Here is an 11,981-nt window from a genome sequence, read left to right as displayed (position 1 = left end):
AGTGCTCTGTCGCTCCTTACTGTTATGAGAAGTTAAGGCTGCTGTCTATTTAGATTGTAAACTCTTCAGCACCAGGAACTGCCCCACGCTCTTGGGAGACGCTCTTCATAAACACCCATCAAGCTACCTTCTATCCACCTTCCAATCTCTCCCCAAAACTCTCCTTTGCCATGATGCCTACAGAACTTGACAGTTGGGCTGCTGGTAGGCTGAGACCACAGCCTATCAAGCTGAGCAGTATTGTCTCATTGTTTCCTTGTACTCCCCCTTCTGTCAGATCCACAAATTGATACAAATATTTAGATTGTAAGCTCTCTGGGGCAGGGACCATCTTTTTGTTCAGTGTTTGTAGAGCACACAGCACGATGGGATGCTGGTCCATGACTGAGGCTCCTAAGTGCTATGGAAATATAAATAATTAATAATCATAACAAAACCAGCAGGTTAGGTTGGACATTAGGAAAAACTTCTTAATTGTCAGGGTGGTTAAGCTCTGGAATAAATTGCCCAGGGAGGTTGTGGAATCTCCGTCACTGCAGGTTTTTTTAGAGCAGTTTAGACAAACACTTGTCAGGGATGGTCTAGATCCAAACTATGGCCCAGGGGTTGCGTCAGGCTCTCCAGATGTTTTAATCTGGCTCCTGAGCTCCTGCTGGGGAGCGGGGTCTGGAGCTTGCCCCACTCTGGCACTCCAGCTGGAGAGTAGGGTAGGGGGCTTGCCCCACTCCACGTGGCTCCCAGAAGCAGTGGAATGTCCCCTCTCTGGCTCTTACGCATAGGGGCAGCCAGTGGGCTCCGCATGCTGGCCCCACCCCAAGTGCCACCCCTGCAGTTCCCATTGGCCAGGAACCATGACCAATGGGAGCTGCAGGGCCGGCACCTGCAGACAGGGCAGCGTGCTGAACCACCTGGTTGCACCTCTGCATAGGAGCCAGAGGGGGGACATGCCGCTGCTTCTGGGAGCTGCTTGAGGTAAGCGCCACCCAGAGCATGCACCCCGACCTCCTCCTGTGCCCCAACCACCTGCCCCAGCATTGATCCCCCTTCTGCCCTCCAAACCCCTTGGTCCCAGCCCGGAACACCCTCCTGCACCCCAAACCACTCATCTCCAGCCCCTTCCCAGAGCCCCCCAACTGCCTGGCCCAGCCCGGAGCCCCCTCTCCCACCCTGAACTCCTCATTTCTGGCCCCACCCCAGAGACCGCAACCCAAGCCGGAGCCCTCACCCCTTTCCACACCTCAACCCCCAATTTTGTGATCATTCATGGCCCGCCATACAATTTCCATACCCAGATGTGGCCCTCAGGCCAAAAAGTTTGCCCACCCCTGGTCTAGATAATACTTAGTCCGGCCATGAGTGCAGGGGACTGAACTAGATGACCTCTTGAGGTCCCTTCCAGTCCTATGATTCTATGAAACTGCAAAGACAATGTGACTCATCTTAAGAGAATATATGCAGTATTCACAGTTATAAATAGGCTGCTTTTCGTGGTTGCAATGATATACTTAGAAATCGGTTTTCTTTTAAAAATAGCTTTGATGTTCTGCAGATATTTTGGGATTGCACCCTCAGTTGTTTATTCAGCTTATATATACATAAAATCATGTGTGTTAAATCAGGCTCTCTCAGCCCGTGGGTTGGGACCCAAAATTGGATCACCAGAATGTCATGTGGCAGCTCCTGTGGCTCCTGGCCCATAGGGCTGGCTGGGTTTGCCTCCCTGCTCCAGGCACTGCAACCTCTAGGATCCCAGTACCATGCAGGTTTGGCCCAGCTGTCATGATGATGGGAGCCCAGGTAGGCCAAATCTGAGTGAGTGGCACTGCAACCCCGTGAGCCAGGTCACAACTCCACTCACACAAACTTGGTCCAGTCCGGGCAAACCTGAGCAATGCTGCAACCCCGGAGGTTCCAATGCCCAGAGCTGAGAGCCAAGCCCAGCCCGCCCCACAGCACAGGAGCTGCAGGAGTTACCACTGTGGGGTGAGTGCCAGGCAGGATCCAACCCCCGTGAGGGGCAGGATCCAACCAAAACCACTCCAGGGCAGGGCCATAACCAGGGTGGGGTGAGTGGGGGAGCCACCCAGGGCTCAAAGCTGTGGGGACAGCTCGGGACAGCAATGCCAGGGGCTCGGGACAGCCATGCCAGATGGCTTGGGCCAGCCCCGCGTGATGGGGTAGCAGGGCTCAGTGGGGCCAGCCCTGCACTGCATTGCTTGGGGAGGGAGCACCACCTCTAGCCCGTGACTCACCTCAGTGGGCCACCAAGCCTGTCTGGGTTGGGGGGATGCAACCAAAAAAACAGGGGAGCGCGCACGTGACTCCCACACGCATCGCCTCTGGTCGTGGGCACAAATATGCTTGCTCACCCTGGACACTAAAATGGCTAGTTATGTCTCTGCCCCAGGGCCTCCACCCCCAGTTTATTTTAAAATTGCAACAGGCCATAAAAATGTACAGATGGGTCCTGAGTCAAAGAAGGTTGAGAACCACTGTGGTAAATCATAGATATTTACAAACACAGAGGTAGATATGGTCCCTGCTTTGAGGATCAAATTGGAATGGCTATGTTACAAACAAAGGATAAAGTGCCAGAGCAGTCAGTGGTAGATGAGTAAAAGCGTGGAAAGCTAGTGTAAAAATGGGTCTGCAGGGTAGATTTAAAAGAAAGGAAGAAGAGGGAGGCTTCTGAGTGTAGCAGGCAAGATGAAAAAACACATGAATAACTATAAGCTGCCTCTGCTTCTGTGAGCAAAGCTTGCTGGATCCAGGGTGGGGGAGCAGGAGTATCACTTCCATGACATGGCGCCCCTTCTTCCTGACCCTCACAAGACCATAGCCAATGCTGCTCAAGAATGGGGTTCTTCAAATATAGAATGGCTCAGATTCAGGAGACACATTTTGCATTTCAAAAAGGATAGTGGCCAGTTGGAAAGGGTTTAGAGAAGACCCTACAAAATGATTTGCTAGATGTACTCCCTTTCACCTACTGTTCTTCTCACAATACAAAGAGAGTCTTCTTTCAGTTCCAGCAACGTCACATGTACAAGAGGAGTAACGTGCTGAGAAGAATATCTCTCAGAGGGGAAATGAAAGGGTTTGCTCTGTGGGTAAGAGTCCCTGCAGCATAACTGCAAGCCTCAATCAGAGAGAATACTGTCCAAAGTGAAATATAATCAGATACTTTACCTTTTAAAACATTTAACTGGTCTTGTTTTCAGTGGTGGTATAGCCATGCTGGTCCCAGGATACTAGAGACAAGGTGAGTGAGGTAATATCTTTTACTGGACCAACTTTCACTAACAGAAGTTGGTCCAATAACAGATATTACCTGACTCACTTTGTCTTTATAACTAATCTTGACAGATTAGTCTGTTGTAAATATAGCTATCCCTTCTGGGTGGGAAGATGCAATTCTTGCCTTGGAAGATTTGTGGGAGATCTCTGTTTCCATATTGTCAACAGGTGACTTATACTTGTGATGATCTCTGAATCCTGATCAGCTGAGGTACTTCAGCATCAGCTCTGTATTGAGTGCTGTTAATCGTCAACACTGATTGCTCTTAGCAATTCTTCAAGTGATTGGTGAATCTGACCAAGACTAATGAAGGCAGAGTTTATGCGCTTGAACTTAGCTGTGTTAAATCCTGAAAACAAATCTACTAGCTATTTTTGGTGGGGGGAGGGAGGGACAAGGTCATATGTTAAGTTGGGGTTTTGACATAAAAGGAAAGGAATTGAGGAGACAATAAAATGAGAGGTTTGAAAAACATAAGAGGTGGAAAAAACCAGCAGCAGTCATTGGGCCTAATGGACTAAATAATGGTGAATTGAGAGACCTCATTTTCTTGTATTATGGATACAACAGCCTCACAAATAGGGGAAATCTATGTGGGTGGAATCTTACAGTCCTTCCTTGTGCCTCAGTAACATAGGTGTTTTGCCTGAGTAAGGTCTGAAGAAGAACTACAGGATGTTGGATCTATTTATCTATCTGACAAGGTAGGTGAGGTAATTGCTTTTATTGGACCAACTTCTATTGGTGGAAAGGACAAGATTTCAAGCTTCACAAAACTTGAAAGTTTGTCCCTTCCACCAACAGAAGTTGGTCCAATAAAAGATGTTACCTCACTTACCACGTCTTTCTCATATCCTGAGACCAACACAGCTACAGCAATACCGCAAATGACAATAGAAGGTATCTAATCCATCTATCTATTGATCTCCCTGCCTCCCTCCATAAGCACTAGGTTTGTGACAAGCTGCAGTGCAAATATATCCCTCACTAGCCTGTTGCACACGATGTTTCCATGTAGACCAGTGGTGGGCAACCTGCGTCCCACGGGCCATACGTGGCCCGTCAGGGTAATCTGCTGGCGGGCCGTGAAACAGTTTACTTACATTGACTGTCCGCAGGCACGGCTGCCTGCAGCTCCCAGTGGCTGCAGTTCACCATTCCCGGCCAATGGGAGCTGCGGGATGCGGTGGCCAACAAATCCCTGAGGCCCGCACCACTTTCCACAGCTCCCATTGGCTGAGAACGGCGAACTGTGGCCACTGGGAGCTGCGAGTGGCCGGGCCTGTGGATAGTCAATGTAAACAAACTGTCTCGCGACCCACCAGTGGATACCCTGACGGGCTACATGTGGCATGCGGACTGCAGGTTGCCCACCACTGATGTAGACCCTGCAACTGCACACTAAATGCTCCCTTACTATGCTTTGAAAGTTTTGAAACAGAAGCAGATTAAAGCACACTAGGGAACTTTCAGTGCACAGCAGCAGGATCCACACAGATACTTAGTGCGTGGAAGATTAGTGTGGGGTAGATTTACGCTCCTGTTTGCTTGGAACTAAGTGTTTGTTTAGACAAGTCCTTGGAAATCAATAGAAATAGCCAAGTGGCTAGAGGACTTCCTGGAGTGCCTGGCACGTCTCCCTTTTCTGGGCAGAAACCGCTTGAGTTTGGGATTTTGATTTTGTAAGTGTTTGTTGTTCTTGTTAGGGTTCACAGGGTAGAAAGGAGTGTCAGTGTTATGACTGTCATTCTTATGTGGGGAATGAGAGGAAGGTTTTAGTGTTTCCTAAAGACAGCCAGACTCTGGATTTATGTAATGTCCTCTGGAAATTTGCTCCCTAGCTGGATTCCCTCAACTGAGAATGCCCAGATTTAATGTGTTTTGTCCTGGGCTTTGTGATCTGCATTGTCCTGGAGGAGTGCAGCTGTCATGGTCATTCACTGGTTGAATTTCAGTCCTTGATATAACTGGGGCTTGATCCATTAATACTTTGAAGATTAGAACTAAAGTCTCAAGTGGTCATTGGGCGCTCACTGGGAGCCAGTGGAGGCCTTGAGTGGGGCCTAATGTGCGCATGGTGGCCTAAACCATGGAGAAGGCAGGTAGCTGCATGCTGTACCGGCTGAAGCCTGTGCTGTATGAGTCCATTCCTATACTCTTGAAGTCAATGGGAGATTGTCACTGACTCTAAAGCAGTGGTCCCTCCCCAAACTGAGTGCACCCCCCTGGGGAAGCACAGAGGAACATTCACTGGGGCATGGTGGGGCCCAGGCCAGCCCTCATGGAGGGCAGTGAGGGAGCATCATCCAGAACCACTCTGCCCCCAGCTCTACCCCGCCCCCAGCCGTGACCCCAGCCTTGGGCCCTGACTCCTGGCCCGGCCGATGCTCCACACCTGGCTGCAGCCCCAGCTGCCAGTCCTGACCCTGGCCTGGCTGTGGCACCGCCCCCAGTCCCACCTCCAGCCTTGGCCCCTGGCTGTGGCCCCGCTCCTGTCCCCAGACCTGTCCCCAGCTGCAGACCCAGCCTCAGCCCGTCACTCTGGCCCCAGCCTCAACCACCTTACCCCTGTCCATGCCCTTCCCCCCCAGGAGCCACGGCCCAGCTCCCAGTTCCTGACCACGGCTCTTGGGGGGATGGTATGGGCTTGCGGGGAGGGGAATATGATGTGAAAACTTTGGGGACCACTGCTCTAAAGAACATGGGGCTTATATGCTTGTGTAATCAACCCGTCAGTGTGTATTATGTGTTCCCGTCAGTGCCCAGTCGACAGAGGATATGGGTCTGTTACAACTTCCAGAGCTTGAGAGCCTGGCTCTTAATCCCAGATTTACACTTTCATCTCCGGAGATCCCCCATTCAATCCCTGGTGCGTCATCCAAGATGAAAACTGTCTACCACTCAGACATACTGAAAGCATGTCAAAAACCATAAAATGCAAGTGCATTAACCAAATCATTACTGAAAGATATGGGCTTTTAGCCACTCTGGCATTTGAATGTCAGGGCAATGTTTTACTACAAAGGAAATGTGAGTAAGAGGGTGAGTATTTCTCCTAGATCTGGAAGCAGTGTGTCAGTAGCAATCCCAGGGCATAATTCTGATCTCACATACACTAGTGTAAATCAGGAGTAATTCCAATGAAGTTCCTGGAATGAAACAGGTGCAAAACTAATGTGAGCTTGGAATCAGGGAATCAGTCCCCAGGGAGAAAAGGAGTGTGTTAACTAGCTCTGAATCAAGGAAGTCCTGATTCTGCAAGGTGCTGAGTGCCCTCACTTGGCAATCAGCACCTCCTCAGCCCTTTATGAGCTGCCCCCTGCTATGTGGGTCACAGTCTGAAAGCCTCTCATTCAGCTCATCTGGGCATGGCCTTGTGAAGCATGGCTAATTTACTCCTCTGTTACTTTTACTATTTTCATTTACCTGATACTTGCTTAGCTGAAGTTTGTAGTTTTCACAAATAATACTTCACTCTTTGCTTTGCCTTGCAAAGACTCTGCTTCAGATTGGCAGGGCTGTCTTTCAGCTGTCAGACGAACTGTACAAAAGGTTCAACCTAAATACAAACAACATCTCTCACTGGGACTAGACCCAGCTGGTTTTGTATTTTATTACACCTCCCTTGGTTTACCTGGCTCTTGTGTGTTCTATTTTCTTCTCTGCCATCTGCCAATACACCTGAGTCAGAGGATTTAGTAGATGTGATTGTCAACTGTCCCCCCCCCCAACACTTTTGCAGTATGTGGTGGTAAGAAAACACAGTAGGTAAAAAAAGTCTTAGTATTGATTCTGGAATTATTACTGTGTATTTCCTGAAGGCTTTGACATTTTAAAGACCATAAGCCAATTTCTACCATCAGTCACAGCTGTGCAGGCTCACTGCCGTAACTATGGGTAGCGGCCAGGCCTGTGGCTGATGATGATTTGTCAATGTTGCCTTTCACTCAGCAACCCAAAGTGGTACAGTTGGGCTGCTTTAATGACTACAAGATAATACAGTAACAGTTTGTATCTCCATTAGCAGAAATGTGCGTATTTTAAAAAAATGAACCCTCAGGAACCTGGCCAGCTACCAAGTGGTAGTCGCTTGGGAACAAACTGTTTTCCTGAGTTGGGCTGAGGTCGCTAGGGAGCTCTAGCATTACTAGGGGGGATGATTTGTAGCTGCTGGGTATTAGGTCCAGGTTACAAATACTGCTAGTAGTAAGTCCTAACTAGCCCTATACCAAGAATCTCCTCTTTCCCTGCCCTACCTCCCACATACTGCTGAGCTCCACTCTTTCCCTTAACCTAGGAACCAACAGAGGCAGGTGGCTGAGAGCAACAGCAGAGACTCAGGGCGCAGGAACTATGTGGCTTAGAGTTAAGAGCACAAAATGGCAGCGAATAAGTGTCTGCCTGCTTAGGGGGAAAAAGAGGTGGGAGTGGGGAGGGGAGTGTTTCAGCTGCCACAGCTGAGTTGGGGGGATATATGTGATGGGGAGAGGGCCAACAGCGGAGAGAAATTAGAATACAGTGCATTCAAAGCGTCAGTAGGATGTGGTGTCATTTTTAATATGCCTACTAGCAGTGACACTCCGGTAATACAATGCTGATAAGAGTAAAAAATAAGGGAAGGTGAGTTATAGACCATTAATAATAATTAGAAATCCCTACATGAGTGTTTATTGTTGAAATGATCCTTCCTGTTACCAGATGCCACTGATTTATCTTGTACTCACTAGTAGCTTTGAACTTTTGTTTCCTTCTAATATGAAATCGAATGTGCAACATTCATAGATTCTAAGGCCCAAGGGGACATCCTGCATGACACAGGCCACAGTACTTCCCAAAATAATCCCAAGAATGGATCTTTCACAAAAACATACAATCTTGATTTAAAAATTGTCAGTGACGGAGAATTCAACACAACCCTCGGAAAGTTGTTGCAATGGCTAATTTCTTCACTGTTTCCTTATTCCCAGTCTGAATTAGTCTAGTTTCAACTTCCAGCTATTGGATCATGTTAAGAGCAAAGCAATTGTTGTAATAATGCAAGGCAGTATGGGATTGTTATTCTTAACTTCAGTGTTTTTCAGTGCTTCAAGCAAATAGCCTGGATTAAAAATAAGAGTGAATTGACTCAAGCCATGTTCAAATAGGATTCTTTCTGTAAAGCTGCAAGATAGCTACCCAGTGATTTCTAATAATATGATGGACATTGAATAACAGCAAAGAAAATAACTCATAAAACAGGAGGTGTACCGAGCTGCATTACTGTAAGAGCCATTGAATCACATGCAAAGTGCGGGAGAGTTGGCATTACTGATTTTTGCTGGAGATTCAGCAATTTAAGTAACCTAATCAAGTGTCATAATTGATTGGAGGTTCATTTCCTCTCTTGGAAATCATTAAGGGTGGCCATTGCTTGCTAAAAGCATTTAATACTTTCTACAATAGAAGGATAGTATTTTTCCCCTGGAGTCCCTTGTAGGACAGAATGACGTTGCCAGCATGTGGCTGCTGAGTGCTGCTGGATGACTGTCCTGCCCAGACCTGCCCACTCCATAAAGGAAGTCAGTGGCTACTCAGGCCTCACAGCGGAGAGCCATTCAGAGCACACAAAGAGGAGTATTGCCACTACTAACATAGGGAACCACACCAGAGAATTGCATGTCTTTAACATCAGCTGGGCCATCAATTAATGAGCTGCACTTGATGCCACTGAAGAATTTTCAGCAGGAAGCTTCTTTGTGTGGCTTTACTTCCTTCTTTCTGTGAAATACCAAGACATTGTGACTTTGTTATTTAGCTTTTCTGAAACACAGAATTACCAATTAAATCCTCACCTTTGTGGTTTACAAACCAGCTGAAACTCCCCCACAGAAGAAGTCAAAAGGAATTCTTGAGTTTGGCCATGAGTTGGGGACTATATATACTATTATGATCACGTTGACTTTTCATTCGCTGTGTCCTGTGACAGACCCAGCACTCCACTATTTGGTCCTGCTCACAAGCACTATAGAAAGGAGCTGCTGTGTTTGTGCTTGACAAACTAAGATCGGCATAATGTTTGTAATGCCTGATATTGCTTTGAAATATTTCCATGCAAAGGAGCAGGCTTGCCCTGCCTCAGGGACTGGTTGAGAGGACAATGCCTTCATTTTGACTTCATTTGTCATTCTTTCTAGTGATACATGGCTAAATGCTACAGTAATGGATGCTACGGAAACCCCTAAGCTAGATAGCTAGGTGGCCCCATGTTATTATAATAATTGTAATTAATCATAACAAGTATCTAGGTAATATGCATATCTGATAGCTAAGTCTGTGAAAATTTGATAAATTCCTTGATTCTTTTAGTTTCAGCAGCAAGGTCAATTCTTCATCACAATACTTCTTTCTGTTTTCATTTCAATAGGAATTTAAATGCAGTCATTTAAATGTTACAAATCCGAGGAGATTTGGGTTTGAAAATAGCATATGAAAGGTTTGAGCTTGCAAACACACACACACAAGTAACTTTATTTACCTGTAAGTAATTTGAATCACATGCTCTAGTGTTTCCAGGATCGGACTTTAAAACTATTTACTTCATCAAGATTTAATCACTATGGGCACAAAATCAGTTGATCAGTTTTTTAAATCAGACAAGTTCTAGAGATCAACTTTATTTCTCAGCCAAATTTTTTCATAGCAAAAACAAAATAAAAAAAATCCTCGGGACTGGACACTTAGAATAGAGGGAATGAAATAAAATGAAAAGTGGAATCCTGTAAAATGTTCAAGATATGAAGCACACCTGCTTCATGCCGAACTCTCCCAGAGTTGGAGCAAAGGCAATTTTCAAGCTTCTCTTAGACATAGGCTCTAGTGAAACACTTAATCCATCTTTTCATATTTAAAAAAATCCTTTCATCATTTTGGTCCCCATCAGCCCTGGAGGTTAAAATTTCCCTTTCAGCTCTGCTTCTCACAGATGTTGCTCTATATGAGCAGAGACCCTAGTTTTTCCAAGCAGTACCCTTTAACGCAGACTCATTGTCTTTTTTCTCCAAAGCGCAAGCAAAATAATTGTATTTGATGCCCAGGATTTTAAATATAGTCTTCATAGACACCATCTAGGAACTAGTGTAAGCAATAACATTTTCTAACCAACAGAGTTAACATCTGTGATTTTAATCAGGAACCTGAAATATATTTACTGTTAAACAGTGATCTTACAAAGGGTACTTCTAGAGGAAAAGTTTAAAATCCTTCTAAAAGGGAACTTATTTATTAAAATGTATGGGCCTAATTGTTCAAGCAACAGGATGAATCAGGTGAGTAAAATCTATAGAACTGTGCCCTCTATCTGATGAAAACAAAAAGTACCATATGTTGATAACCACTACTAAAAATTACTATTGCTAAAACCTTTTTTAGAGTTTTATGTAACTGCTAATGGAAAACAATCTCTGTATTATCACCTGACACTATCAAAATTATTCCTGGACTTAATGTATCTGATCCTGTTCTCATTTATCTTGCTGTAAATCTGAAGTAACTCCTTTGACATTATTGATATACAACTGGTATATGAGGCAGACCCAAAGGCTGCTATTTACATTGTTGATTAGTCTGTGTGTGATTCATCAAATATCCTTTATCAATATGGTAAGTGGCCACCACTCAGTTGTACTCAGTAATGTGCAGAATTCCAAAAGCAACAAAGTAAAGGTGTGTGTGTGGGGGGGGGGAAACAGGATGAAAACACAAATGAGAATAAAAAATAGGTACCAGTAATTAAAATACCAGTCCATTAGTTGTATAAATTACAGCATCAAGGCAACTGTATCTCATGTCCAGGCTTAAGGGGCTTCAGCTATCACGTTGGTGGAGGAATGGAATAAGGAGATGGATGGATGGGTGTATTAAAAATGTAGCGTGTTTTGCGCTCACTAATCAGAGTAGTTACTGTACCTTTATAAGCACCATGGGTATTAGGTCAGAGACTAAGCACACCAATACATGTTGGCTGCTTTTCTGTTTCACTGGAGACAGGAAGGACTAGAAATCCCCAATGAAGACCTAAGCATCTTTTCATTTCCCCCATGTCAACCATTTGCATTCACCTTAATCTCTTCTACATTTTCCTGCAAGCCCTTTAGTTAAAGGATATTATGCACTTCTTTATGAATTGTGTTTAGAATACGCTCCCCCACTAATGCATTCAAAAATTGTGTATGCAATTTCCTCCAAAATAGGCCCCTTTAGACAATAACTACCACACATTTTTTTCCTGTGAATATGTAAATAGGGTAAAATGAAGATGCATCCACTGTCACACAGAACATTATTCCAATGTTACACTTAAGATCCTTTCAGACTGATTTGCTAACATTTTGTGCTCCCAGCTGAAGTGCCAAAAATTGCTCTGCTCATGCAATTTTCAAACATTTCAGCGGCGCAAAACTAAGAAAAAATATCTGTCTATGGGAAAGAGCAAACTTCATGTAGCATGTTTTACAAAGAGCTAAACAGCTTTTCTATTTTGGGAGAAGAATGGGGAAATATGTGCCTTGTGCTATACTTATCAACCATTTGCAATTCAGTTTAGGTACAAATTGCAGGTACTCCACATAGACTTTGAGGCATCTTTATAATGCACATAATTATTATTATTATTTATTGAAAAGCACACCAGATTGACTTTGTAACA

The sequence above is a fragment of the Mauremys reevesii genome, linkage group 2 (genome assembly GCF_016161935.1).
Source record: "Mauremys reevesii isolate NIE-2019 linkage group 2, ASM1616193v1, whole genome shotgun sequence".
Taxonomy (NCBI): Eukaryota; Metazoa; Chordata; order Testudines; family Geoemydidae; genus Mauremys; species Mauremys reevesii.
This window is presented reverse-complemented; position numbering follows the sequence as displayed.